The sequence below is a fragment of the Meles meles genome, chromosome 6, assembly GCF_922984935.1.
Source record: "Meles meles chromosome 6, mMelMel3.1 paternal haplotype, whole genome shotgun sequence".
In the NCBI taxonomy this organism is placed as follows: domain Eukaryota; kingdom Metazoa; phylum Chordata; class Mammalia; order Carnivora; family Mustelidae; genus Meles; species Meles meles.
Window position 1 is genome coordinate 119,787,033 of NC_060071.1, and position 27,123 is coordinate 119,814,155.

The window sequence follows — 27,123 nt, forward strand, 5'->3', positions numbered from 1 at the left end:
CTACAAGCAGATGGATCTGTGACAGTGGCCCCAAGCTCCAGGGCCTTCAAGGGGAGAAAGGAAATGCAGGTCAAATCAGGGTTGTAGCAAATATAGGGCCCCTGGCCACACACATGAATGCAGGCCCAGTGTTTCTAGAGCTTTGCATTTTTAAAGAGAAGCCGAAAGGCCAGGTATTTTATGTGAAATCTTCTGATTTCTCAAATACTGGCAACTAAATAAAAAAATTAAAACAAACAAACCACAAGGCAGATCGAACGCCTTGGCAGCAGGCTAGAGCCAAAGATAGACAATCTGTTGCTGCTGGGCTGTACAAACCTTTGTCACAGTGTGCTGTTGTCTTTTGTGGACATCTTTGTCTCCCCACTCAGCCTGGTGGCAACTGGAGGTCAAGCCTGGAAGAAAGCCGTCCTCAGCACAGACTCGGTGAAGGAATGAACACATGAATGGGTGAGTGGGTAAGGGAATGGTATTGCATAAGCTTTGGTCCAGCAGGGTCTCAAACCATGGCTCACAATGGCAGGGTCACCCCCTAGGCGTTGTCTGGACACCTGTGGGAGTATTTTTGGTTGTTACAATGATTGACAGACCCACCGTCATTTAGCAGGTAGGCAGTCAGGGTGGTAACAACATCAAGCACTGATTTTGTGCTCACTGTATGCAAGACTCTGTTCTAAGAACTTTATTGAGGTGAACTCCTTTAATTTTCACGACAGTCTTACAAGATGGATACTGCCACCAGCCCCATTGCACAGGCAGGGGCAGGGGCCACTAGTCAGTCTGCAATGGACAGGACAGCTCTACAGGGTAAGGAACCACCCTGTGCTCTGTACACTCTTGTATGCCCTACTGGATGTCTATGCAGGAAAAACAACCTGTTCCTAATGATCCAAATTACAACTGTCACGCAAAATTGCAAAAAGGGTGTGTTTTGTTTTTCAGCATTTTACCAAGAGCTCACCATTTCACAAGAGTCATGCACCGGGCAGATATATTACACAAGGCACTTGAGTTTCTAAAACTACATACCTATATCCAGCTGCATTTAGAGTTGCCAAAGCCATGAGGATTCTAGGTGCAAGTATTAAACTAATTAACCAATTTTGCTGGGTCTACTTTTTAAAAAAAGATTTATTTATCTATTTTAGAGAGAGAGAAAGCACGAGCAAGGGGAGGGGCAGAAGGAGAGGGAGAGAGAATCCTAAGCAGACTCTGTTCTGGGCGTGGAGCCCAATACAGGGCTCGATCCCAGGATCACGAGATCACGATGTGAGCTGAAACTAAGACTCAGCCGCTTAACTGACTGAACCACCCAGGTGCTCTGCTCGGTAAACCTTTTATTGAATAACTACGTACTGCAAAAAAAGTGAGCTAATCATAATTATGTACTCTATGAACTTTTGCAAAATGAACACACCTGTGTAACCCGTACTCAGATCTAGAACCAGAATATTCTCAGCATCCTGGGAGTCCCCTCCTGCTGCCTGTCTGCATGGTTTCCCCTAAAGGTAACACCATTCTGACTTCTAACACCCTGTCCATTAATTTTGCCTCTCTTGGAACTTTATATAAGTGGAATCATATGGTGTATACTTTCTTTGTGTCTTGCTTCTTTCAATCAAAATCACATTTGTGAGATTTGTCAGTGTCATGCGTGAATTGGAAGCTTGTTCTTTCTCACGGCTTCATAGTGGTCCGCTGTTCGCCTCTACCACACAATGTATTTACCTGTTCTACTGTAGGTGGACTTTGGGGTTGCTTCCAGCTCTTCGCTATTGTGAATATTCTGTGAACATTCGTGCTGATGTCTTTTGGTGAACCTATGTATGCATTTAGTTTTTACAGTTATGTGTGTACGCAAGTTATGTTTTCTGTAACTGATTTCATGACAGTAAGGGGTGCTATAAAATATTTGCTATCCAAAGGAGGCATAAGTTCTGAGCGAGTAATTGAAATCCTCTGGTCTGACGCAGGTGCTTCTGTCCATGGTCCATTTGTCTGTTCCACAAGGACTGTCCCAGTGCCCCATGCTGGGGAGCATCAGGGCTGTGCTTCATGGGACGAAGAGAACCTCGTCATTAGGTAACAAAGCAGAAGCCTGCATTCTCGCTCCTACCAGTAGAGGTCAGCATTCACAGGGGTCTCCTATCTGCCTCTCCTCCTTCCAGGCAGGCTTCTTCTCAGGTTCCTGCCGCTTCTTCTCGCTTGGTAAATGGAGATCCAGCTCTACCTGGGGAAATCTAAAAAAAGAAAAAAGAAATCTTCACGTGCACCTCAGTGGAGGCAGATGGAACTGACACACTGGGGTCTGGCTGTCTCCTCAAGGTACCCACATGTTCCCTACCCTCACTCACCTTACTGGCTTTGCTGGTGAGTGTGTCTAGCCCTGGGCCACCTATGCTGGATTCTGCATTCCCACACGGTGGCTTCCGCAGACACAGGGGCTGGTAAGTGTTTAACAACTTGTTCTGGGCGTGGGGTCTGATTGGTAGTTTGACTAATTTCTGTGATGTAAAAAATTCTACTCTGTGTGATTTCAAGCTGTCAAGGAGGTGTTATTGAACATGGATTTGGGAAGAGATCCTAAGTAGCATAGTACACGGCATTCCCACTGTAAGTATATAATTGATGTAAATAAACTCGGAAACATTATTAGATAAGGATACAATGTAGGAAAGTAATTGGGAAGTGGTAAGTTTTGAGTATTTATTACTTAAGATACAATTTATTTAATTTTACATATATAATTTCATTTTTAATAAAGTCTGTGTTTAATAGCTGGCTCACAAAAATCTTGGCAAGTTTGCAGTTGGTTCTTGAAAGACAGTCCAGGGAGGTTCCAGCACTGCAGGGAACAGCCTGTGGTACCCCTTTAAAAATCACATTTGGGGGCACCTGGGTGGCTCAGTTGTTAAGTGTCTGCCTTGGGCACAGAGCATGATCCCAGGGTCCTGGGATCGAGACCTGCATCAGGAACCCTGCTCTGTGGGAAGCCTGCTTCTCCCTCTCTCACTCCTCCTGCTTGTGTTTCCTCTCTTGCTGTATCTCTGTCAAATAAATAAATAAATAAAATCTTTAAAAAATTTTTTTAAAATAAAAAAAAAAATCACATTTGTCTTTCCCACTGCAAATTGCAGTTGTATTCCCAAAGAGGTTACGTAGGCCTTTCCTCCTTTGTAACTATGGCCTCGGCCTTATCTTTCCCTCTCTGTACCTCAGTTTCCTAATCTGTAAAATGGAGATCATAGAATTCATACCTACTTTACAGGTTCCTGCAAGGATTGCATGAAATCACAGATGGAAAGCCATTAACACAGTGCCTGGCAGACAGTCTGATGTAAGCTGGCGAGAACTTCACAGCTCAGCCTCTGTCTCTTCAGACAGTCTGAAAGAGGGGGCCCTTCCTAGTCCTTCATCCCCCTGCAGCTCGCTGAGCCAACTCATCTTGAAGTCACCTGAGAGTGGAATGCCTGGGCAGTCTGGAGGAAGAAGGTCATCAAGGGAAGGCAGTGTCAAATGACCAGGAGCCATGTGGGTGTGGTTTGTGTCTTCCAGAGCCTTAGGCCCTGGGGCTGCCCCACCGCCTCCTTTCTTTCCAGCTGGTTGACTCCCAGAGTCACTGCCCAGCCCTGGGGCAAAGGGCAGAAAGTAGAAACAGGGAAACAGGGTGACTGGAATCTGTTGAGGGGGGAGATGGACAGTTATCATTTGAAGACAGAGCAGGTAGACACTCTCTTTGCTATCTTGGCTTTTGCTTGAGTGTATAACCCGGCCAATGCTTTCATCCATTTCACCTGATTTTTACCAGATAAAAATGTCAAAGACTTGTCAGTGCTTCAGAAAAGCAGGAGGGGTTTTGGTCACTCTCGTAGACGTACTGACTGGACAGTATTAGATGCACACTGCCTCAGGTGTCCTTTTTCCCAGGACAGGGACTCCTTGCTTGAGCAGCCCTGCTCTGACCTCTGACCTCTGCAAAGCTCCCTGACTAATGGCCACCAGGGCCCCGGTCACCGAGCCTGGTCACTGAGAATGACATGTCTGGGGTCATAGGCTCCCGAATATCTGAGGAAGGATGATGGCACAGGCCTACGTATTCAGACAACCAACCACCTGACCTCAGGATCTTCCTCCCCAGGGTGGGAACTGCCCCTCAGATCTGCCGGTTCAGCCCTGCCTGGCCCACCCATCGTGGACTCTGACTCCCTGGGTGAAGATAGCTGGAAGAGTCCAGATCCTCTGGGGTCAGGTGGGTTTACTTATTCACCGTCACGGGGCTTTGGAGACTACCCAAGGAATACTGAATCAAAACAAGAAACCCCACGCGAACTCCTGCATGAGGTCAGACAAGCTGGTAACCTACTCGGTGTCTCAACTTCCTTGTCCGTCAAAATAGGGGGTTAATTAATGTCTCGTTTTATGGGGATGTTGTGCAGATGACATAAGCTGGTACACAAGAAAGCACTTTCAAAACGATCAAGAAATATGTGAGGACAATTTCTGGCATTATTTTCTATTTTTATTGGGGGTAGGAAGGGCCATATATACATATGATGTATTTGGAAAAGTACAATTTTTGGACAAACAAGAATGAATTCTTGTTTTGCAACATACATGCTTTGGAGTTTTTTTGTTTTGTTTTGTTTTGTTTTAAGATTTATATGTTTATTTCAGAGAAGCAGGCGTGGGGCAGAGGGAGAGAGAATCTCAAACAGACTCCGCACTGAGTGCAGAGCCCGGCAACACAGGGCTTGATCTCACAACCCTTAGATCACAATCTGAGCAGAAACCAAGACGGTGCTCAACTGACTATGCCACCCAGGTGCCCCATGTAGTTTTTAATGTTACAAAAATCTCGGTGAGACTGTTTCCTCATGTGTAGAATGGTGATGATGACACTTAATTTGAAGGATTGTTGGCAAAATTAGTGGCTACATGTATAAAGTTGTGCTTACCAAGTACCTAGCACACAGTAGGTCCTCAATAAATGGTAGCTGTTATTCCTGCTGTTAAACATAACAGTGATAGCAACACAGATACCAAGTATTAATTCCCAGCCTTTTCTCTCCTTTACTTCTTGCCCTTTCGGTAATGAAGGGAAAGTTCCTTGTTGGATTCCTGAAATAGGGAGAAAGAAAACCATGCCCTGTGACTCATACAAGTGACCAACTCATTTCAGTTTGCTAGGACTCCCCTGGTTTTAGCACCAGGAGTCCCAAGTCCCAGGCACCCCACTGCCCCATACAAACTGGCATGACTGACTATTTACCACCAACCTGGGCCCAACTCTAAGCCATCTTCCAATACCCAGGTTTAGAGTATTAAGATTTATACTGGAAATCTGGGAGGCCCCAGGAATACTACCAACTCCAAGAGCCAGTTTAAGCCCTTTTAGAACAGATAGGGTCTAGATAAATAAATGAAAATAAAAAAATTAACTCTGGCCTTAAAAGTCATTATGGTAGCCATAAGATACAAAAAAATTGATTCTGAAGACCACGTACTATACGAGACATTTATATGAAATGTCTGGAATGGGCAAATCTATGGAGGAAGATAGTAGCTTATTGATTGTGGTTGGGGGAGGTGGAGGGGGGTAGGGTGTGCCTGCTGATGGGTTTAGAGTTTCTTTTTGGAATCATGAAAATGTTGATTATGGTAATGGTTGCACAACTCTGTAAATATACTAAAACCCATTGAACTATTCACTTTAAATATATAATTAAACATTTAAATTGTGATTATATGGTATGTGAACTGGACCTCAATAAAGCTGTCAAATTTAAAAAAATTGAAGACAGTTTTTAATTAAAAAAATGGTTCTTCCCAAATTAGAATTTCTACATCTAAATTATTCTTAACCCTCATTTTAAGAATTATCTTTTCAATGGCATAAAAATATTTAACCTTGGCTAGGAAATATCCCCCCAATGTTGCAGAAAAAATGAGCAAGACCCATAGCAGAATGTATAGAGCCTTTTGCTCAGTTCTATAGGAGGCCAGTGGAATTCAGGCAGGCAGGGAAATGGGAGGAGAGGAGAGGCTGGGGAGCCAGTAGTTACAAAAGGAGAAAAGAGACTCACCCCTGACCCTGCAATATACCACAGAAGGAAATAGAAGCTAAACTGAGGCTTGTCCAAAATGCCACAGAAAGGAAGGAGAGCTCTGGAGAGGTTGCAAACGGTTGTTGTTGGACATTCCAGGCATAGGGAACAGTGTGGGCACAAGCTCTGAGATGTAAAAGTAGGTGGCATGCGAGAGGTTAGGACACAGGTGGTATGTGGGGTGTGTGGAAGGATGGAGGGGACTTGGAACAGATTTTGGAGAGCACTGGACATAGCCCTTGCTTGGGAGTTGGATTTCGTTGTGTGGGCACCGGGAGATCCCAGGCGAGGATTTTCAGGAAGTGAGTTGCAGACCTGCAGTGAGAGATGGTGGGTCTTGCATGAGGTCACTAAGCTGCTTAGTGGCCAAACTGACTCTAGTACAAAGCCAGGGGCTCAGATGCCCAGCCTAACCCCTATTCCACTACACCAAGCTGCCTTTGTGGGTAATCTGCCCACCTTTTCTTCTCTCCATTTGTTTTCTCTATCCTTTCCCTTGTCCCCCTCCTGGCATTATGTGTGCCTGGGGTGTTCTTGCAGCCCACATAGGGTTGCTGAGCTCTGTTGCAGACGCAGGCCAATCTAATACTTGCTTTCCAACCCCCTGGTGATCTGGGCTGTGCAACCCCAACAGAGAGGGGAAATGAGCGGGATGGGAGGGATGCCCAACAGGAAGCCAAGGAAGAAAGAAGGCAGAGCAAGGACAGACATATGGAAAAGGTAGCTAAAGCCACAGGTTCTGTGGGGTCCATGAGGGGAACGTTCTCTTGGGGTTAGGTGCCTGAGCATGGGTCTGGTTTTAGCTACCTTAAGGACATGCCCTGTTAATTCACAGCACTTTTCCAAGCAACCTACTAGAACTAGGTTAGGTGAGAGGCCCTGAGAGCGGAATATCCTGTCCAAAGGGCATCAGGGAGGAGGGGCCTGCCTGGCCTAAGCTGCAGGAGGACAAAAATCTGTGGGTCCAAGGGCAAACTTGGCACTGATTCTCAAATAGGAGCACTTCTGAATAGGCACTGTGCAAGGTCGTGGGGTACAAAGATAAAGTCACCATCATCGCCATCAATGGGCCACAAGCCCTGTAAACACACAAATGGAGGACTACCTCTGAGGGCTGCAGTGAGATCACCAACAAATGGTGTAGCGATATGGTGCACAAACCATTCGCATAGTATATCCTGGAAAACAGCCCAAAGAGGCAAGGCTCAGGATGGGAGATAAAGTTAGGAGTATGGTGTGGTCCTAGCCCCCACTCTTCCGATGCTCTTAACTACAGTTTTCTCAACCTTGAGATTGGTCCAGTGCTTTCTGTGTGCTGAAAAATCACTTCGGAATGCTTCTTCGTATCTTTTTCCTTCCTTCCTTCCTTTCTTTTTTTTTTTTAAGATTTTATTTATTTGACAAAGAGGGAGACCGCGAGAAATGCTTCTTAAAATAGATCCCTGAGTCCAATCCTAGTTCTCCTGAATCAGAATGGCTGGAGGCGGGATCCCGAATGTGCTTTTTTACACGCACCCACCCCCGTGGGGCAATTTCAAGCTCGGTAAACTACACTACACAGTTTGAGTACTCCTTAAAAGGGAGATGATGACCTGCCATCAGTCCTAGGTCTGGCAAGCGATTCAAGAGCTAATAAGGCAACATGCGTGAAAGCGCCCTGTGAACCTGAGAACAAACCAATTATTTGCAAATAATAGTAATCCCATAATCCAAAAAAAATCCAGAAAATCCACAAAACAATAATAGTAAAAGAACTAGAGAGCGCACAGCAAACGCGGCGCAGGGCAATCCCTTGCCACAGCCCGGGCCACTCAAGCGCAGTAGGCGTGACTGTCCCTTTAAACAGTCCCCCCACAACCCCCTCGCCCCGCCCCGCCCCGCCCCGCCCCGCCCCGCCCCGCCCCGCCCCGCCCCGTCCGGGCTCCGGGCTCCAGGCTCGCCTCCCGCGGGGAGTGCGGCCCCTCCGGCGGCGCGTGCGTGCTGGCAGCCGTCGACCAGCAGGGCCTCCCAGAGGGGCGGTCCCGGCGGCGCGACGCCGGCGCTTGTTGCGTGCGCGCCTGACCCCGCCCCTTGCCCGCCCCTTCCCCTCCCCCCTCCGCGGTTCTCCCCCGCCCGCGCGGTACAGCTGGGCCAGTGACGCGGGAGCTGCTGCTGCTGCCGCCGCCGTCGCCGCTACCGCCGCCGCCGCCGCCGCGTTCCATTCTCTAAGCCGGCGACAGCCTCGCCCCCCGCCTCCTGCCGCCTCCTCCCGTAGCACTGGCCAGCGCCAGCAGACAAGGGCACTCAGGGCCTCGTCTAGACCCGAGAGGGTTGCGGGCGCGCGCAGGCGGCAGAGCAGATCCCAGCGCCGCGGAAGCTTCGAGCGCCCCCCCTCGCGGAGGTCGCCGCGCGGTTCCCCGGGTGAGTTGTCACCGCGGCTGGGGGGGCGGTGAGGCCGGGCATTGTGTCACTGGCGCGGCCGACAGGCTGTCAGGAGCGCGGGGTCGGCGCGCACCTCCAGGGACGGACGCCGGGGAGCCAGGGACGGATGCCGGGGAGCCCCGGCCGGCCGCCCAGCGTCGGCTGCTGTGTGCGCCGGCCCCGCTGTCACCCGGCCGGCAGCGCGTGGGGCCGGGAGGACGGCCGGGGAGGCTGAGCGGGCAGCGTCGTGGGCTGTGCGCAAGCCGGGAAGAGGACCGGACGGTCGGTCTGCGGCCGGGAGCTGGGGGCCGAGATCGAGGCGCTCCGCCTGGCCTCGCCCGGCGTATGGGGTCGCGCTCCCTGGCCGGGAGTCAGAGCGGAAACCAGACTGTGCGGGTCGCGGGGGAACATGAAGGCGGAGGCCCCTTTCTTATACTGTTATTTCCCCCCTCTGGCCGACCAGAGTTGCGGTTGCTGCGCGGGGCAGGGTGGCTTGGCGACGGTGGATTTCCCGAGGAGATCTTGGAGTCCATGTGTGGGAGCAGTCGGAGCTTCCTGGAGCCCCCGCGCCTCATCTGCTCTTTAATCTCAAAAACTTTACTTATTATCCGGGCTGAGACTCACCGAAATCACTTCCTGTTTACATATGTAGACTTTCTTTTTTGTTTCTGGTTTTTAGGGACTCCAAATAATAGTGTAGGTGTGACCCTCTTCTGGTTCGGCTGTGGGGCTGCTGAAGTGGAAAGTTACCTGTAACGAGATTAGCCGGCGGTGGGGGTGGGACTGTTAAGACCCCAGACGAAAAAGGCGTCAAAATCAAGTCTTTGACTCCTTAGGGGGAAGTTCATGTCCTGGCCAGGAGGCCACAGAATGTACTCTGGGTGGTAGGGAGCTTGCTGCTTTGTTGCTCTTGCTTACTGGGCTTGTGTGTGCTTTGTACAGAGGTGCAGTAGAACTACCCAGTTCAGTTAACTGGGGGCCTTTCCTCCCCCTTTCTAGATCTGCAGAGGAAGAAGTGTTTTTCCATCCTTTGCAGTGGTTAATTCATTTTTGCTCTTTTCATTCCTCTGGTTTAAAATGGTGTGTATGAATGATGCGCGCACACACACACACACACACACACACACACACACCCCTTTTCTGTTTTGGGAATTCCACACCCAAATTGTCACCATCTAGTGGAAGCTAGTACAGACATGTTCTTGGCGTTGAGTTGTGAATTTTCTGGGCTTTGCATTTTTAGCTAGATGCATATTTAACCAGAAATGAAAATTTTCACAGTTGGTTGGGTGGAGGGGCAGGAGTAGGTCTACCTCCCCCTTAGTAAAGGAGGTATTTAATAAAGCAACAGTAATAGCAATAATAGGAACAGTTTTGGGGGAACATGAACCAAGCTTTATGCCAAGAAGTTTACTTTCTTGATCTCATTTAATAACAGACTTTTGTGGTGGATATTGTTATGATTTTCTTTCTTCTTTTTTTTTTCCCCAGTTGAAACCGAAACCAAATAACTTGCCTAGGGTCACAAAAATAGCTCATGGTGGAGACCACACTCCAACTGCTAGATTATACTGTTAGCTTCTAATTTGCTTACCATTTAATAAAATTGAAGCTGGAGTCTTTCTAGAAGTTTTTCAAAGCACTTCTTCTTCTTCAACCTCTTTTTCAGATCTTGAGCATCCTTAATTCTCCAGGGTACACACTTTGGACATGTGCAAAATATTCAATTGTTTATTCATTCTTTCATTCAGTATTCCCAAGTATTTAAGTGAAGCGGAATGTATGTCCGGCACTGTGCTAGGTACTGAGGATAGTGAATAAGACAGAACACAGCCATGCCGTCATGGAGTTCAGTCTTTTAAGTCAGTGTATTTTGGTTTATGTTGTTAGTTTTAAGTGGTGGCCATTTGTTGCTTAAGGACCTGCTGTCAAATTAATTAAATTAGAGGACACTACTGGTATGAGGACTGATACTTAGGACTTCCTGTCTGCAGAGTGACTTGGATACTGTAGTACTGTGTGCTCAGAGTAGGGCTGTCTCCCTCCCCATCCCGCAAATGTTTAAACCCCGATATCAAACCCAGTGTCAGTTGGTACAGTTCAACTTATTTTCCGAGGACTGGACTGCCTTCTCAAAGCCCAGAATTTCGGCAACAGAAAGGAGAAGAAATGTAGAGTGAGGTGTTGCAGATGCGGGCTGGCAGAGAAGAGACCTCAGCATTGTTTGGTTTCCTGGCAGGTCTCCATCCTGTGGTGACTGAACTTGTGCTCTTATGTAATGGTGCGTTTCCTGGCAGGGGATTTCCTCTTTTGCTGTTGCTGGGGCCGCAGTTTCTTCAACTCCCCTCCCGCTCCATATACATATATGCACCCTCCAAAGGTGGCTTTTTAGAAGTAAGAACTTATTTTAGGTTTATTGCTACTAAGCATTATTTCATTCCCTCCACACTTCCATGCTTTTCTGTAGCCCACAGAAAGACTTGCTTTGTATTTTACATCATTCCTTATGCACTCTTCCCATATCCTCAGCTGTTTTGACAACCAGGTATCTCCAGTTGACTCTTAAAGAACACAGGGTTAGGGGCACTGACCCCTATGCAGTAAAAAATCCACGTATAACTTTTGACTTCCCCAAAACTTTGCTAATAGCCTACTGTTGACAGGAATCCTTAGTGATAACATAAACTGCTGATTAGCACTTATTTTGTATGTTACATGTATTATATATTGTATTCTTAAAATAAAGTAAGCTAGAGAAAAGAAAATGTTCTCAAGAAAATCATAAGAAAGAAGAAATACATTTATAATACTGTACTGTAAAAAATCTGTGTGGAAGTGGACCCACGCAGTTCAAACTTGTGTTGTTCAAGGTCAGCTCTCCTGGTGTCTGGCTGTGGGCTCAGAGGATTACGGTATCTTTTAAAAAATTAGTCACACAAGCTTCCTCATTTCTGTACTGAAAGAAGTGAACTGTGGAGAAGTCTTTAGCAGAGCTGCTTGTGGGTAGAGAAGGAAGACCAGAGAGCGTAAGTGCTGTTTTTCCCCTCTACTTCCCCATGTACAAGCGACAGTTCACTGAGGGGCAGCAGGACTATAGTACCCACTTAGAGGCCTGCGTGCCCCCTTGAAGGCCTGAATGTCAGCAGGTCCACTGGTAGTGCTTGTGTAATTGCCATGAATGAAGCATTTTACTGAGCTCCTGAATTGACATGTGATCTCCTAGCTGAAGCTGACAAGCAGGATTCATTTTCCCTCTTCTATCTTCCTGGACAGTAAGGAAGTCTTGTTTAGGGATCTTCCTTTAAGTGGTAGGGGAAAGAACAAGTAGAGGAAGAAGCCCAGTGCCTTATTTTTTTTTAATATTTGAAAGCAGATATTGCTTAGGTGCAGACCTGAGTGTGGAGTATTAGGACAGTTGGGTTAAGGGTAAACACTGGGACAAATGCATGTATGATAATAGAGACTCTTTATCCAGGTTTCTCCTCAAGATGGCTTCAGTCTAGGGGCCACCCACATATCCCACCATAGTGAGATTTCATTTAGTGGAATGGTTTCTAAAATATTAATATTCTTTTTTTTTTAATAGATTTTATTTATTTATTTGACAGACAGAGATCACAAGCAGGCAGAGAGGCAGACAGAGAGAGAGGAGGAAGCAGGCTCCCTGCCAAGCAGAGAGCCCGATGCGGGGCTCGAACCCAGGATCCTGGGATCATGACCTGAGCTGAAGGCAGAGGCTTTAACCCACTGTGCCACCCAGGCGCCCCTAAAATATTAATATTCTTAAGTTATGTTGCCACATTGCAGGAGTCTTGGAAACTAGAGCAGTGAGGAATGATGCCTGTAATGTGGGAGGGCTATTTCATATTGGTGGGAATGAAGGATGCAGTTCGAAGTTTGGGGCGGGGGGTTTAACAATTAGTATTTGAAGCTGCCACAGCTGTGAATCTGAGACCAATGAAGCAATTACAGGGCAGCGTTGGGGTGACTGTCCTTGAGCATCAAGATCTGTTCACTCCCACTCTCGCTGGAATTCAAGGCAACAGCCATTGTTCCCTTGGATGCTTGTAAGTTCTTGAGTGTCTTTGTGTAAAACCTTTATTTGAAAAAGTAGAGGCACTGGGGAAAGAGGTACCTCTTACAGGGCTTAGGTTTTAGCAGTAAAACCTGTCAGGCATCTGTGGATGTTTCTTTTTTTGTGTGTTCATGTGTGTCTGTGATGGTGTCCTTTTTCTTTCCCTTTTAGTCCTTTGGCCTAGAAACCAGCAGGGTTCCTCTGTTTGCTCTCTCGTCCTCTGATTCTTCTAAGGGTGGAAGCCTCCACTCTGCTGGTAGACCTCCAGTGGTGCTGAGCTGGGTCACTTCGGCTGTGAAAGACCACCTGTGCTTCTGTCAGGGCTTGGGGACACTTGAATCTCTGTGAAGGTATTGGTATAGCAACAGCAGAAAATGCCCAACTGTAGTGAGACTTGGGCAGATTTCACAGGTTCCCGTGTGGCCTATATTCTCCTTCCTGGGCCCTTATATCTCAGAATAGGAAAATAACACCCCTGAAACATCTGAAGGCTGCATGCCAAGAATTTATGCAGTATTCTAGAAACAGGATATTATTGAAACATTTTCTCAAGCAGAAACAGATGTAGTTCTCTGTTACTGTTGCCAGTGTTAGTAGATCCTTAAAATTACCTGATAGCAGTGTGCCCTTAAACGTACTCTCCCCTCCCACACTTATGTGTACGTGTTAGATTTTTTTTTTTTTTTTTGGTAGGTCCCCATTGCTTGATTTGGGGAAAGTTAGCCTGGGTTCCTGATGACAGTAATAGATTCTCAGGGGTTTGCAGACAGCAGAGGTGGTGACTGACAATTCTTTATTACTCAGAAGAGGATCTTTTGTGGTGAAAAATTCAATGACTCAGGATTCTTTTTTCCTGTAGTTGGAGATTGGACATAAAACCTCAGAGAAGAGGTATAAATAGGGACTATTTCCCAGACTCCTCTTTCTTACCATCCTTTCTTAAGGATGGGGGAAAGTCTCCTCTTTCCAAATCCAACCTCCTGCCAGCAGTGACTTGCCTTCACCCACAGAAGTTTAAGATCAGAGCATGGAGTTGGCCAGTGTGTAGACTCTCTCCGCGCTTAGATTTTTGGCTAGACTAGGCTTCAGCTTCTGACAAAGCCAGTAAAATGAAATTGGTTTCTGGGAATGGGATAGGACTGTTTATCCCATTCTTCCTTCTTCGGGCTCTTCTCAATTGATCTGAGTAACAACTAAGTGGGTGGAAGTTTTAAAAAGGGAACTTGAAAAAGAGAACAAGGTGAATTTGATCATTTTGCATTTTAAGTGGTAGCCTGGTCTCTCCGAGGGAAGACTGGGGCTCCCTTTTTTTTTTCCCCCTTTACACAATGGGGACCAGATTACAGAAAGCTTGGAGAATAGAGGGGGAGAAAAACTTACCATGATTCTACCATCCTACCACAAACATCATTTTCGTCTGTTCTATGCTTTCTTTCAGTTGGGAATCCCTGTATATTCATTTTTGTATTTTTTTTTTCATTTAGCATTATACCATAAGTATTTTTCCATCATGACATACAGCCTTTATAATTATTTCTAATGGCTTTGTAATATTCCATCACTAAATCAGCTGTAGCTGACAGCTGTCACCATATTCTAATTTTCCTACATTTTCATCACCTCAAAAAGAAACTCCATTAGTAGGCATTCCCTGTTCTTCACAATCCTTGCAGCCTACGGCCATCACTAATCTACTCTGTCTCTGTAGTTTACCTATGTGGACATTTCATATAAATAGACTTATACAACATGTGGTCTTTAGAAGTTGTCTTCTTTCACTTAGCATAGTGTTGTTGAAGTTTATCCATCTTATAGCATGTGTCAGTACTTTATTCCACTTTGTTACTAAATAATCTGTTGTATAGATATATCACATTTTGTTTATCCATTCATCAGCTAATGGACATTTAGATTATTTTGTTTTTTTGTTATTATAAGTAATGTTGCTGTTAATACCCATGTGTAAAGTTTTGTGTAGAGATATGCTTTTATTTCTTGGGGAGGTATTTTGAAAGCTGCATCCGTATTTCTACTTTGGAGCTAAGTTTTGGTTATGCAGTTTGTTTGGGGAAGAACAGTGTTAAGGCAAAAACTTTTGATTGTGTGTTGTTGAGGATATTGCCCTCAATTAAGAAAAGATGCTACCAAGAAAAAGAAAAAATGAAAAGAAGAATTATGTGTGTAAGAATACAATAGCATGGTTTCCAAATCGTTGGTGCTGACTTTAAAGAGTAGGGGAGTTTACAGATGCAATAGTGCCTACATTCAGTGCCCATGTACTGCTGCTTTAAAAAAAAAAAAAAAGGATTTTCAGCATGAAGCCTCCGTTCTAAATCACGTCATTGTGTTTTATGGAGTGAACTTTACCATGAACCCCACAGAGCCTTCCTTATCAAATGTAATTTATACTTCTCAGAAGCTTTTCCTTTTCTTATGAAACATTCCATGCCAGCGTTCTGTGCACCTGCTTAGAAGTTTTGCTAGGCTGGGATGGAGAGCCAACCATCAAGGTATGGGGGAGAGGGGCCCTGAGTGTGGTTTAAATGTAGGTCTGTGAATGACTGCTCTTCAGAGCAGCTTTTATATGGCTCTTACTGGTGGACCTCAGGTGCACCTGAGGTTAAAAATACAGATCGTGCCAGACCCAAAGAGGAACAGATGGTATTGCTGGGAGTGTCATTTCCTCTACAGGATATGCTCCTGGCTGGTTTCACACCATACCAGCCATATCACTGAAGTGCAGAGCCTCCTCTTGCCCTTGTCCTAATTGGAACTACTAGCATTTGTGAGCAATAGCTGTTCTTGTTTTTCTTACTCCTAGGTCACTTACCAAAAGCTCTTGGAAGTGTGTGTGTGCAGGCCACCTCATTCTTTTATTAGAGGATCAAGGTGGTTCCACCCCAGAGAAATGTGGGGTACAAGGCACATGGCCTTTTGTCCAATAAGGCAGACAAAAATTAGGAACTCGAATTATCTTCTCCTGTACGTGTATTACTTTCTCTTGTAGCTGGAGCCAAGCCCAAGGATCAGTCCTTTCAGAAAGTTCTTGCCTCTGTGTGTGTAAATGTGTATGAATGCTGCCATAACTTCCCTGACAAAGTTTTAGAGTGTGCTCTATCTGTTCATGCAAATTCTCAAATTCTCTTCCCAAGTGCTAGAGGGGCTCAAAAGGCAAAGGGAGGTAAGATAAAATTCTTATCTGAAGATTCAAATTCTTGGGCATAATTTACAGGTATTATTCAGACTTCCTGCACAGCAAACCAAGTATGTGATGAGAGAGACTCTAGGCTTATTAGATGCTAGAGTTGGAAGGTTGTGACTTTGGGGTAATTTCCTCCTACCTCCTTACTTTATGGAAAGTAAAGTATTCTTTAGGAAGAATGGGAAATGGATGCTCAGAGCTGACTTCCTAAGGGGTGACAGGGCTAGTAGAGAAGCCAGGGCTCCTGATCCCTAGCCTAGTGCTCTTTCTGCCAGTGTATGATCAACTTTTCTTTCCTCTGGGCTTGTCTCAGGAAAAGGGCATTGGAGCCCAGAACAGTGTGTGGTTTATGTTGTTAGGAACAAATTCATGTCCTTTCTGTGATTGTAGTTTTGTTTTTTTTTTTTAAAGATTTATTTGTTTATTTATTTGAGGGACAGAGATCACAAGTAGGCAGAGAGAGAGAGAGAGAGAGAGAGAGAGAGGAGGAAGCAGGCTCCCCGCTGAGCAGAGAGCCCGATTCGGGGCTCGATCCCAGGACCCTGAGATCATGACCTGAGCTGAAGGCAGAGGCTTAACCAACTGAACTAACCCAGGTACCCCTGTGTGATTGTAGTTTTGAATCTAATAGTGAAATTACAGGGAGGAATTATTTAAGTTCAGTTCTTCTGAGGAAGAACTGTTGTTAAAATGGGTGCTGTTGTGCTTAGGCTGGGCCTGCTTAACTTTTGTATCTCTGTATTGTATCTCTGTATTTTGTATCTCTGTATTGTGCTTCCTTGCGATTCATAAAACACCACCCGCTCCAGGCCAGTGGGATGTGTTCTCTGAGTCCTTTTCCCCATTGGGTCCCTCTTGCTCAGATGAGACAGTGGCAGGTACTGGTGGCATCCTAGATGTAGTAGGACTAACTGATAATTGGGAACATGATGTCAGGGAGGGCTGATGTTCCCTCCCCCCAACCCCATTAGCAGTCTACAACCCTTCATGGCTGCAGTGTGAACACACATCTGTAACTGTCTCTAATCAGTCCGGAAGGAACCAGGCTTTTTGGACTGAGGTCATATGTGCTAGCTTTCTCCACCCTGGAGAGCCAGTGAGCAGTTTTGTGCTCAGTGGGTAGTGCTTTTCAGTTGGCCCACTCAAGACATTTTTAGAGAATTAGCAAGTGGTATGTTAGCTGATCCACACCTTTATCAGTCCTTGATTCTTATCCACCTGCCAGGTGGAAACTGCTGTGGGAAGGCCATCTACCTCCTCGTTTCAGTCCTGTGGGGATTTTGCATGTTACACAGTGGGATGGCAAGAAAAACAGGCTCTGAGTTTCATGAGAGTTCATTGGGCCATCTTTTTTTCCCCTTTACATGCACCTTCAAGTCATAATAATTTGTGAGCTGATGCTCCGGTTGGAATGTGAGTGACATCAGGCTGGTGGGAGTTTAAATGGTTGGTGTAGAAACCGAAAGGAAGTAAATCTTACCATTTCTTTAGCAAGTATTTAGTGAATGCCTGTGGTCAGTGTTAGGTATACAATTGTAAACAAAGAACAAAATGGACACAATTCTTGCCTTCATGGCCATAACAGTCCAAGGAAATACCCATGGGTTATCTAACTTGAGAGTAGTATTAGAGGAATCTGTTGTATAAAGTAGACTTGCAGTTAGATACTCTGAAGGAGTTGCTCTGACATTTTCAGTGACTTCTGTGCTCTAGTCCAGCTATCACCCTGGAAGGGAGGTGGGCTGGGAAAATATCCTTGGAGAATCCTGGCCTTCCAGGCAAGAAAGCAAATTGCCTTTCTCGACAGAGTAGGCTAGGTCTAGGAGTTTGCTCTGGTGTGAGAATTCCTGTTTACTGGCTTTGTTTAACCAATCAGTTTTTATTGTAGGAATGTTTTCTGACCCTGAAATTTCTTTTCTTTGCTTTTAATTAAGAGAGGAAATTAGGTGTGGGTTCCACAGTGAGAAACTTGGAGAAGGGAAATAGGAGCAGGAGTGTGAATTCTTTAGGGAATGTTTTTTTCTCCCGTCTTCCCCAGGCTTCAATTTTAGATGTAAATGTTGACTTGTGATATCTCTTTTCTTGAACTGTCTGTGGCTTTATAACCTGCTGGGGTAGCGAAGAACCAAAGCAGTACTGGCACACATAAGGCTCCCAATTTGCACACAGCCCCATATATTTTACTTCTGTGGGTTGTCATCTCTGTTGGACCAGGTTCCAGGCTGAGGTTGGGAGTCACCTGAGGTCAGTCAGTGACCGTCTTGTCCACTTCTTTGTACTCAGCCCCAGGATTATTTGGTTGGTTGATAAGTTATTGACCAAGGATAGAGGATTAAAGTCAAAAGAGTGAGAGGGCAAGGTGACCTTGAGGCCATGAGCTGTGGATGACAAGGAATCAAAGAGTGGTATTAGTGATGAAATTCTAAAAAGAGGCATTTGGAGGGAAGGCCTGGGTTGAGTGAAAAGCAAATATAAACAGGGTGATGAAAGGTGGTTAACATTCACCAGTTTCACTCTCTCTGGTAGCAGGAAAAGAAGACTGCTCAGAAACCATGGAGGCAGGAGGAAGTGAAGCAAAGAGAGGGTACTAGAGATTCTTCCACATGTTTTAGCAAGGCCGGTGAAAACCAAACTGCAGGACCCCTTAAGAATTTGGATTCAAGACCAGAGTTCCCCCTGCTAATTTTCAGGCCCGGGTTTTTGTTTCTGGAACTCTGTCCATGTTTAAAAAACTTCAGGAGGCATCAGTCATACCCTAAATCCAGCCTACAAGTGTGTATTTACAGTTTGACCTTATTTACTTAATATATTTTTAATATCTACTGTGCATCTGTTTGCAGTCAAGGAAGTAGTAGTAGGATGGCTTGTTTCTGTTTGTTCTCCAGAACTGAGCTCTTTCGGGAGTGGTTCTTTTGCTTCTGGAATTATAAAGTGTAATTGTGTAGGTCATCTCCTTTGAAGGTCTGTGCATGCTTTTGAAAAATCTCATCTTTGAAAGAAGGGCAGCTCTCTACAAATGCTCACTGCTTTTCTTGGATACATGTGAGCAACAGCAGAATGAACAGATTTCAGAGCCTCTGGTGTTAGTAAAACTTTCTGTGAGTAGCAACAAGGTATGTATTTTTCAAGCAGTGCATCTGAATTCATTTATTAATTGAACAAGTATTTATTGAATGCTCTTTCCCATTTAATCATCTCCCCACAGGGATTCTTTGCCTCGCACAGCCTAACAAATGTTCTCCAGTATTTATTTTGGTTTGTCTTTTCCACTCATGGATTTTAAGCCCCTTGAGGATGGAAGGGCTGGTTTAAGTCTCCGATGTGTTTACAATGCAGGCTGGGCATCCATATTAAAGCAGTACAGATTTCTCCATTTTACAGAGTGCTTTCATGTAAGATGTCATGTCATACCGTGAGGAAGATTTTAGTGGGAAAGCCATGGCCTTTGGTAACCAGTAGATATTTAGCAGCCACTGTGCTTGTAGATAGTAACACTGAGTCAGCTCAGGGCTGGCTGAATCAAACACTGGTACTGCATGCTGGGAAATAGGAAACCTCCTGGAATTGCAGACTTGATAAATCTTAACTTTCTCATGAAAAACAATACAACAACCCTTTCCTGTTTCCCCACCCCATCTCAGCATAGGTACTCTCAAGGTCAGTATGTTTTTGTATACAGTTGGGACAAAAATGTGGAAGTGTACAAAATCTGAAAGGCAGCTTTCATCTCCTGAGGAAAAGCATTCTTATATTGTCCGAGGGGCTTTTATTTTTATTTTTGGAGGAGGGGAGTGGCCATAGGGTCAAAACCTTCGTATCTAGAAATCCATGCAGTTTGGGGATTATGAGAAGGTCCAGTTGGGGATAAGCCAGAGAAGACATTCCAAGTTCTCTGGGTCTTAAGGTCTTGTTGGTGGGGATTTTGAGCAATTCTGTGAACACTGTTTCTGAAGGGGGACTGTCTTTGACTGAGACCTCATGAGGACTCCTTTAGGAACATTTTTCTGCAGACAAGGGAACCTCCAGTCTCCTGTAGGCGAGGCTTGACCTCTTCTTCCCCATTGTCCTGCTCTTGTTTTCAGAGGAAGTTGGAAGTGAAGGTCCGTCCCACCCACGACAGCTTAGATTTGGAGAAGCATGAAGAAGTGCTGATGTTACTGGGGCAGGGTGTGCTTAGACGGCCCTGTTTTTTCCATGTAGTTGGGAAAGTGGAGGAGTAAGATTGGCTTTGGGCCAGGCATAGTTTCCCCCTTTCCTGTGGTGAATGAAAATGGACGATTGTTTTACGAAGCGGGTACTGAGTGGGAGGCAAGTAGAAGATAGCAGGCCTCGGCCGCAGATTAATAACCCTGCTTCCTCTGTCAGCTCAGCCATATTTCAGCTCTGTGCCTTGAGCAGTTTTAACCTCTCTCGTCCTCGTTTTTGTCATTTGTAAAATGGAGATGATATTGTTTTAACACTACCTGTCTCCAGAAAGGTAGCTACCAAAATATCAATGATTACTTGCTATGGGGGGTTTGGGGGTGATGAAGGGTAACAGGAAAACTATAACTTCTTAAAACTTTCTTTTCATGACATTTGAATTTTTGACTCTTGGCACATATAACTTAAAAGTACCCCCTAGTGGGATTATTATGAAGATCAAATAAAATGGAATATTTAAAACCAGGTATAGTGCCTGACAACTAAAAAAATAGGCAATTGGCAGTTTATTTGGGGTAGAAGTGATATTAATATTAATTCATGGTCAGCCCTTGCTTTTGTAGTGTTAAATTTTCAGTCTGCCTTGTGTGGCTTTGGGTAAGTCTCTTTGTTAAGCCCCAGTTTCTTGAACTGGGGGTTCATAGTAGTATGAAAATGGGGGTTTATAGTAGTATCTACTACATACAGGGATTTTGGAGGAGACATAGCAAGCGGTTAGCTTGGTATCTGGCATGTGGTTAGTGCTCAGTAAATAGTAACTGTTACCAGCTGTTATCCTCACAGCTATGCTGGAAGTGAGACGGAGTTAGGCCCACTTCACAGTTACAGGGAGTGAGGCAGAGTGGTCTGGTGCCTTGTGTTGAGGCGGTGTTGAATCAGCAGCAGAAATGGCCTTCTCTGTTAACTGCCCTCCTGCTGGAGTCCACACCAACAGCCTCACAGCCTGGAGTCTGCTCACCTCTCCTTCCTTCATTCTGAAGGCCTGCTCAAGGACGGGCTCAGCCTCTCCAGGAGAAGGCCTCACTCCATACCACTTTGGTACTGCCTGTGACTTCCACCTGCTCTATAAATAACTTTCTTCTGCCTGTTTGTGGGACTGAATGGTTGTGCTGAAATTAGACTTGGTGGGAAATAGGTTTTGAGCTTTGTGCTGTGGGCTTCTGTTCTGTATATTCACATTTAGCGGGGGGTGGGGGAAACCCTGAGTGATTTCTACCCAGAGTTGTTTCTAGAAAGTGGGAGATCTTCCTCATCAAACTTAAGGGGTCAGAGCTGATGCCAACAGTTTCTCCCCTTGGGTTTGTACAGTACAGCTCTCACCGTTTCCTCTTTGGTTCTTGTCATCAGACTTTACAACATTTGCCTTGCCACCGCCTTCATAGGGGTCATGAAGTACTTACCATCTGGTGAAAAATACAGGCAGTGCAATGTCAAAAGTTATACACGTCTAAATTTGCCTAGTGGCCTGGAAGGAGTAGGAGTTTTTATACAGATTCTTGCACTTCATAGTTTTTTTTTTTTTTTTTTTTCCATGTGTTTCAAATACACCCTTTTCCAAATTTGCATTTAGTGGTGGTTGGCAAACCTTGTATTCCCTCTTTTTGGGAATATATACTTGCTGTAGTATTGCATTTACATTGTATAATTCCACATCAGGATCTGAAGGGCCCTGCTATTGGGGCAATCATTTTTCAGTACTTAATACCAGTCAAGTATTAGACGAGTCTGCTCTGATTCCCAGCCTGCTTTCTTTTCCTTATTTGTGGCTGCCTAAAGACCTCTAGTGAAGTACATCAAAGTGGTTCCTGTTGGCTTGACAAAAGGAAGATCTTGGAGGAGCTTAAAGACCTTGTGGAAAGGACCCTCTTAATCTTAGCTAATCGCAAAATGAGACTCTACAGTGGAGAAGCCACCCTCGCACCCACTTTATGGAAACCCCTTTAAAATACAAGTTGTTCAGGCTGTTTGTCATGTTTCTGTAGTATTTTTCTGGTTTTTGAAAACAGACCTGCTTAAATTAATTCTGGCTGATGTCTGGAAGCGAGGTGGAACGTATGCCCACTTCAGAGTTACAGGAAGTGAGGCACAGAGTAATTTGGTGACTTCTCTTAAGGCCATATGTTGAGTTAGCCAGGGTGATGCCTGGAAGATTTGACGGAGATATTTATAAAAGAACGAAGCTCTGGGTTTATTTCAGGCCTAATCGTGAACTTGCAGGAGCAGCTTCCGAGCACTGGGGAGAGAGGAATGGCACACTGCCTTGGAGCTGTCATCTAGGATGCCACCTTTTGGGAACCATATTGTAGGCAGTCTCTGGCCTATGTGAAGTCGTGCCGGGGCCTTATCAGAAATGAACCAGATGGTGTTTCTAGTGAAACTGGCAGCTGTTCTTGCTGACAGAATTAATTAAACATTTTTACATGTAAATGTGGAATTATGGGAAGCTTTCTTTTGGAGTTTTAGTTGAATCCGAGAGTGCTGCCCTTACCTTCCAGAGGCCTTAAAACTTTTTTGTTTAAATTTAAATTCAATTAATTAACATATAATGCAGTATTAGTTGCAGAGGTAGAGATCAGTGATTCATCAGTTGCATATAACACCCAGTGCTCATTGTATCATGTGCCCTCTTTTATGTCCATCACCCATTTACCCCAACCTCCCTGCCCCCACCCCTCCAGCAACTTTCAGTTTGTTTCCTGTGATTAAGAGTCTCTTATGGGGGATGTCTGGGTGGCTCAGTCAGTTAAGTGCTTTTGGCTCATTTCATCCCAGGGTCCTGGGATTGAGTCCCACATCAGGCTCCTTGCTCAGCAGAGAGCCTGCTTCTCTCCCTACTTTTGCTCACACTCTGTCACATGCACACACATACATACACCACATCTTCTTTATCCATTCATCTGTTAACCGACATCTGGGCTCTTTCCATAGTTTGGCTATGGTGCCCCTTCAGATCACTACATTTGTATCTTTGGGATAGATACTCAGTAGTGCAATTGCTGGGTCATAGGGTAGCTCTGTGTTCAACAAGTCTTTATTTATACTTTGCTTCTGGCCGTAAGTGACCCTCAGCTCTGTGTCTTTCCCCTCTGGTTACTTTCTTCACCAAACAGGCCATTTATGGTGGGGAGGTGTAAGGTAACCAGTCTTCTCTCTAGTGTAATTTGAAGGTTGCTGATGGGATCTTGTCCCAGAATGTACCTGCTACATGGATAACCTTGGTGACTAAAATGTTCATCATTTGAGTCCCTCCTTTGGGTTAAGACATTTGGATGTAGCACATATGATATCTGGGAACAGTGACAGAGTCACGAGACCCAGGAAGGAGAGAAGAAAAATGTGGAGAGTAGGACAAGGCAGGAAGTACTGAGTGTGTGCTGTATGCCAGGTACTGTGCTAGGTGCTGTAGTCTGATGGGCTTATCTTTACTTCCAGATCAGAAAAGCTCTCAGAAGTTAAGGACTGTAAATTACTCTGTTGGGGGTAGGACCAAGGTTGGAGTGATTGATTCCAAAGCCTGTGTTTTTCAGGGTAGATGTAGTATATGTGGGTTAGGAAGTTGGGGTGAAGGATGAGATGGTGAGGGAGACAGAGAACAAATCCGCAGAGAGGTCAGGACCAGGTAGGAGCTGCAGTGGTGGGGTGCACGGGAGTGGGTGGTCCTCAGGGAAGGTGTGGGAAGGGGAGGGGTCAGTGAGCAAAAATAAACTGAAGTGGAAAGAAAAAAAGGTTAAGGTATCACTTGGTGGGGCGTGTATACTGTTGGATGATGGCAGCTTTTCCCTCAGGGAAACTGTGGGGTTTGTTTAGGGTCTGGGAGACCAGATAGTCTCTGCATTTAGGCAGGTGGCAGTTGGCCCTACAGGAAGCCTTTTAATCCCTGGTATTTATAGACTGTCCTGTACTCCACTGAAAGGCAATTCCCATTTCATTTAGGGAAGACGGCATTATCTGCCTTTGAGATGCCGCATTTATAGATCTCCGTTTGGCCCAGCAGGAGGGGCTGGGTAATGCCCGGTTATATTATCCTGGTTCCTGCTGACTCAGAGGTTGTGCAGGGACACTTCTGCCATTTACCTCTAAGTGACCTCTGGCTGCTCCCTCTCCTGCAGTTGCTGCTTTTCTTCTCAAAGATGAGTTGGAATCAGGACTGGGAAAGGTAGCCCTCTTGTCTCTGTTTTTAGGGTAGCCAGGAATTCCCTAGAATAGTGATTCTGATTTGTTTCCTAGCCCTTATCACAGGCTGGGATGGCTCTGTTGATAGCATGGCCAAACCTTACATTCAGTCCAGTTCACCATTGATTTATTGATTCGTGCTAGTATGTATGGGGGTGGAGTACAAAGATGACTGAGACAGGTCTCCAGCTGCAAATCTAGGGGGATAATGAGTAATGAACTCTCATTTGGGGTCAGGCTAGTTCCTCCTTATAGCAGGAAATGCTCATACACTTGCAGTCTTGTCTGACTTAAATCATTATTGTGAGGAGTAATTGTAGCAATAATCAATTGAGATTTTATATATACACACACACACACACGTGTGTGTGTGTGTATATACATATATATATATCTAGATTCATGTAAAACTTTCTTAATATTACAAGGCAGACTCGTAATAAAAGGTAACGTGTATGGAGTGCTTTTTACATGGGCACTGTTCTAAGTGCTTTGTTTGTATTAGCTTATTTAATCTTCATAGCAACTTTGAAGTAGGTTGATTCTACCCATTTTATAGTTGTGAGAATTAATGCCAAATTAGATTTAAAAAAACTTTCCAGGATGGCATGGCTTGTAAGTAGCAGAACCAGCTTCTGGTAAGACCCTGAGGAAATCCAGGAAGACAGGGCCTCCCACCCCAAGGGGAGGCCAGAGCCAGGACTTAACCCTCAGAGACTAGAAAGGAGCAGGGTAAGGTCAGCCTGGTGCCCAAGAAAGTATTAGCATTTCTACACAACTTAATTAAATTACTGAAACGTTCTGAACTTGGAGCCATGTATCTTGTATAGTAATGCAGTTGAAATAGATAATATAAGCCAGGGAGAAAGGACAAAATTGGAGCTCACATACTTGGATGGGCACTTAACTGACAGACTAAAACAGAGAGGCCACCCTAACACCGGTATATCTTTATTCAGTTTACAAATGAGTGCAAAGACCTAGGCAACATGCTTTGTGTTGGGACTTTTAAAGAACAAACATTAAAAAAGATAAAAAAATTCTTCCCCTCTCAGCCTTTTTCTGTTGAAGTTTCTATTGAGGATATCTGAATTTGATCACTAATACGCACTGTATCTATCTTTGGCCCTTATTTTCCAGAGAAATCAAACTCATTTTTGAGGCATCTTCTGGCCAGTTTATCTCAGCTGTGGAAGATTGGAAACAAACATATATGCACATTGTGGAGAGGACAATCTCTCCCTCCGTTAGATGCAAGTCTATAAAGGGAGCTCTGGGAGTTAATGTCTCAGAATTCCTGTTTCAGTCCATTCCACTCTTTCAGTGGCTTTTTTTTTTTTTTTTTTAAGATTTTATTTATTTATTTGACAGAGAGAGATCACAAGTAGACAGAGAGGCAGGCAGAGAGAGAGAGAGAGAGGGGACCCTGAGATCATGACCTGAGCGGAAGGCAGCGGCTTAACCCACTGAGCCACCCAGGCACCCTTTCAGTGGCTTTTTTAACGTGCGGTGACTGTCTCATTAGCAGTTCAGGGGAATTAGCCTTCAACATCTAATGACCTAGTTCCCAAATTTGCAGCAGCTTCAGAAGTTTCTAGAATGCCCCAAAGCCGTGTTTCTCAAAATGTGCTTAATTAGAATCACCTGACCCACCTTACAGGTTGCCAGTCAGCTCCCTTGTGGGTGGGGTCCTGGCATTCACATGTAAAACACATCCTTCTGCTCGGGTTCTGAAGAAGAGCTTCGAGGCCAAGTCCAGGTCTACCTTGAGAGGCTATAGAGCTGCCAGCTGCAACGTGAACAGTCTTCAGGGCTTCCTGTTTTCTTTTATAATGAGTGGGAATTTTGCCTCCTATTCCATAATACATCCAGGATCATTTTAACATTTAAAATGAATTACATTAATCTAATATGGAATAAATGTGAACGAACTCCTGTGCTTTGAGATGAGACTGCTTAGTTTGTAAACTTGGTGTCATGAATTGCTAACCGTAATGACCTTGGGCAAGTTATTTAACTTCTCTATGCCTTGTCTTAAATGGAGATGGTCATAATACCTACCTTTTAAGGTTGTTGTGAGGATTAAATCAAATATTGGATAGAAAATGCTTAGACCCATGCACAATGATTAAGCAGTCAAGTACCAGTTAGTAATAATGATGCTATTATTACTGTTCTGAGTGTCCATGTCACTGGGAGTCTGACCCCCCTCCCCCTCCCGTAGCTATAGAAACTGTTGTTTCAGATTGACAAAACATCCCTGTCCCCATTGACACAGCCAGGACACAGGCTTATAAAAAGGTCTTTTGCCATCCGTAAGAAGCCTAAACAGAACACTGGGAAAATGCTTTGCCATAACTGATCTTCTCAGGTCACACCCTAGTTTTATTTTAGTTGTTTGAGGTCTCTGTGTGAAGCATGACTGTGCTCAAGCTGTCAGAATCTGGCACGGGTGGGAGGGAAGTGCTTGTTTAGAAAATGTCAGAGAATCCACCAAGTTGCTTTAACAACAAGTGTTCTTCATTCAGTCTGCACTTTCTCCCCTTTATTCTTGTTTAATAGGAAAGAGGACTAGCTTGCACTTTTCCTTTGTGAAGTGCACATCTCAAATTTCCTGTTAACTTACTTATTTTTAAAAAATTTGAGAAATCTCAAGTTGTACTTGTTTTTTTTTTTTTAAATTTTTTTTTTTTTTATTTCTTTGACAGAGAGAAATCACAACTAGGCAGAGAGGCAGGCAGAGAGAGAGGAGGAAGCAGGCTCCCTGCCAAGCAGAGAGCCCGATGCGGGGCTTGATCCCAGGACCCTGGGACCATGACCTGAGCTGAAGGCAGAGGCTTTAACCCACTGAGCCACCCAGGCGCCCCTGTACTTGTTTTTTTTTAAGAAAGTTCATGAAGTGCTGGTCTAGCAGTCATGGAGGGAGAAAACCACCTGTGATTTCCCTTCCTCCTGTCATCATTGTT

General features: G+C 45.0%; 1 protein-coding gene across 1 annotated transcript in view; it reads left to right on the forward strand.

Moving 5' to 3' along the window:
• The first annotated feature begins 8,214 nt into the window (after positions 1-8,214).
• The window catches only part of SUSD6 (sushi domain containing 6), a 97,325-nt gene continuing 78,416 nt past the window's right edge, over positions 8,215-27,123 (forward strand). Inside the window, exon 1 of the mRNA XM_046007507.1 lies at positions 8,215-8,504. The gene's annotated coding sequence lies outside the window, so the exon portion shown is untranslated. The remainder of the gene's footprint in view (positions 8,505-27,123) is intronic.